The sequence below is a fragment of the Heterodontus francisci genome, unplaced genomic scaffold (assembly GCF_036365525.1).
Source record: "Heterodontus francisci isolate sHetFra1 unplaced genomic scaffold, sHetFra1.hap1 HAP1_SCAFFOLD_184, whole genome shotgun sequence".
In the NCBI taxonomy this organism is placed as follows: domain Eukaryota; kingdom Metazoa; phylum Chordata; class Chondrichthyes; order Heterodontiformes; family Heterodontidae; genus Heterodontus; species Heterodontus francisci.
Window position 1 is genome coordinate 1,628,326 of NW_027141723.1, and position 3,044 is coordinate 1,631,369.

Sequence of the window (3,044 nt, forward strand, 5' to 3'; positions counted from 1 at the left end):
TCCTATGTTCCTAACTCCACATTGTCGATGAGACACAGCCTCAGGCCGACTTGTCGGGTGTTACAAACAGATATCACTGCTTCTGATCTTCACCAGAACAGAGAGTGAGATGTAAAATTGATCATCAAACAGACTGTGAGAGAATACAACAGAATAAAACACATGGAGAGACACTGTGGAATAACAAATAGATTTGATTGGAATGTTAAATTTTGATTGGAATAGATAAAACAGCAGAAACAGCAGATTAAATTGGGACAGAAAAGAGAAACTGATGGGAAGAAGGAAGAAAAGAAAGGATGGATCTGTTCACTTTTTTCAGTTTTTTCACTGGTCCATCAAAGCTGGATTAAAAAAAGATGCAAAAAACAGTGAATTTCACCAAAAAGGGAGATTAAATGCTGCCGAAACCTTGGATCGAAGGATGCCCCAACAGATCACATGTTTAACTGTCACCTCACTGGGGGATTTCAATCAATGAGCAATATAATTCTCTACTTTTCTTTTGTTAAATGAAACCACTACTGTCACTTGGAGTTAATATCCCTGTGTTCCAACTCCTGAATAATAAAATTGTGAGTTTCGCGATATTTTCTGGACGCATTTCCTGCTGAAAGAACTAAGAACTCTTTTCTAATTTACACAATACTATATACACACTCATCAAGCCTCCGAAACTAGCATCCTTGGTGCTGCTCTCTCCTCCCAAACCTCATCTCATGTGACTGTTACATCATCACTCTGATTGTGGGAGGGGTTAATCCCACTGTCTTCAGCATTAACCCTTTACATCCTCATACTGCACTGTCTGTCCAAACAAATCGGTGGAGGGAACTTGAATTATCAAAACAGCAACAGCTGCCAGTTGAAAATCAACTCAACCCATCAGAGAGAGACTTTCAGAGAACTTCCTGTATCCAGTCCTGACCCTGTCACATGAAGCAGCTGCTCACCCAGACCCCACTCTCATCAACACTGAACATTTTTACTGAGACCCTTCAAATACTGCTTATAAAAGGCCGCAAAGATCAAAGTTCACACAGTTGTATTAAATACAACAAAGTTTAATATCTTCTCACCGTTTCTCGGTAACCACATGAGACATAGGTTTTCTTATTTGGTTCCTTTGATTTTTCTCGTTCCTGACTGACAAATATTCCAAACCTCAGATAAACCCTCCCACTTGCGTCATGTCCCAGTCTCGGTTAAAAGCAACACATAATGACACAAACACTCTCCTTCAGTGAGATTAATATCAAGCTGTTTTCCAGGTTGAATGTGACTGTGAACAAATTTATGGCAAAGAAGTTGCCTTTGATGTATTAACACTGTAATTCTGTCCAAGGAGGATTAGCCATTCCAAACTCATATCCTTCACAAAGGCTATTTTTGTATGCGATTGAAATTCATCATGTATTTTGAATTAAAGTTCACAAGACACAGGTGTCAATGTTGATAATGAAACTTTTCAAGCATGTTGCGACTGTGAAATAAGGCTCTGCTGGGAGTTGAACCCAGGCTCTCCTGTTTACTAGACAGATGCTTTAACCAACTAAGCTACAGAGCCAGATTGCGAATGTGTGAGCAATTGAAATCAGAGGAAGACCATGCAGATAGTGGGCAGACTTTGGCGAGTCAAAAGCTGAGTTCGTCACGGCAGAGTTCCCAGCCTCTGACTCGCTCTTGTAGTTGTAGCTGTAGTTGTAATTGTAATAGGCAACTGTCCGTCTCGGAAGACGATGGGCTACACCCGGGGTGTACGTTTCTTCTGTATTAAACATCGTTTGTTGTGGCTGCAGAGGACGACTCGTGAGTGACAATCCCTTCCGCAGCTGGTACAGATGAATATCATTGGCCCGAGGTCGACTGATAATTTTTCCTTCCTCTGAGCTCTCTTTCCCACCATCTGGTCATTTCTTTTGTCCTCTGCTTTTCCCATGGTCTTCCTGAATGCCTTTCTCCAGGAATTCCAGTCAGCAGGAAGGACTTCCCATGCATCGACTCCAATTCCAGTCGGCTTGAGATCTCGCTTTGCAGATGTCCTTGTATCACAGACGTGGGTGACCTGTTGGTCTCGTGCTGATAGCAAGCTCACCAAAGAGCATGTCTTTGGCAAAGCGACCGTCATGCATTCAGCACACATGACCCAGTCAACAGAGTCACCGCTGACTCAAGAGGGCAAACATGCTGCAGATCCCTGCACGCTGGTGTACTTCTGCATTCGGTACTCTGTCCTGCCAGGAGATGCCCAATATCCATCTGAGACAGCGGAGATGGAAGCTGTTCAGCTGCTTTTCTTGGCTTGCATAAGTTGTTGATGCTTCTCTACTATAAAGGAGGGTGCTGAGAACACAAGCCTGGTACATGTGGAGCTTTGTATTTTCGATCAGTTTGCTGTCGGTTCACACTCGTCTTCTCAACTTTGACATGACAGCTGCAGCATTGACAATCCTGGTGCTGATTTCAGTTCCAAGGGACAGATTGCTGGTGATTGTTGATACAAGGTATGTGAAGCTGTTGACAGCCTCCAAAGTGAGGCTGTCGATGTTGATGGAAGGTGGAGTCTCTACGTCCTGGCCCATAACTTTGATCTTCCTGATGCTGATCGTCAGTCCAAAGTCCTTGCAGGCCAGGGAGAACCGATATACAAGCTGCTGTTAATGAACTTCATTATGGGATGTCAGCACAGCGTCATCAGCAAACAGCAACTCACAGACCAAGAACTGACTCATTTTGGTCTTGGTGCGCAGTCTTGCCAAGATGAACAGCTTGTCATCAGCTCTGGTATGCAGGTGAACACCCCCATCTGAGTCACAGAAAGTTTAAAATAGCAGCATGGAGAAGGATATGACAATTGTAAAGGATGTGAGCTGTGAGGAGGGTACAAGGAGGCTTCCAGGGGACTTGGACAGGATAAGTGAATGAAATGACAGATGGAATATAATGTGAATAAGTGTGAAGTTATCCACTTTGTAGAATAAACAGAAAGACAGAATATTTCTTAAATGGTGAGAGGTTGGGAAGTGTTGATGTCCAAAGGGACC

General features: G+C 43.3%; 1 non-coding gene across 1 annotated transcript; it reads right to left on the reverse strand.

Annotated features, from left to right (window-relative positions):
• Positions 1 to 1,493: 1,493 nt before the first annotated feature.
• trnat-agu (transfer RNA threonine (anticodon AGU)) lies at positions 1,494 to 1,567 on the reverse strand. The gene has a single exon. It is a non-coding gene; the product is annotated as a tRNA-Thr (tRNA).
• Between the last annotated feature and the right edge of the window lie 1,477 nt (positions 1,568 to 3,044).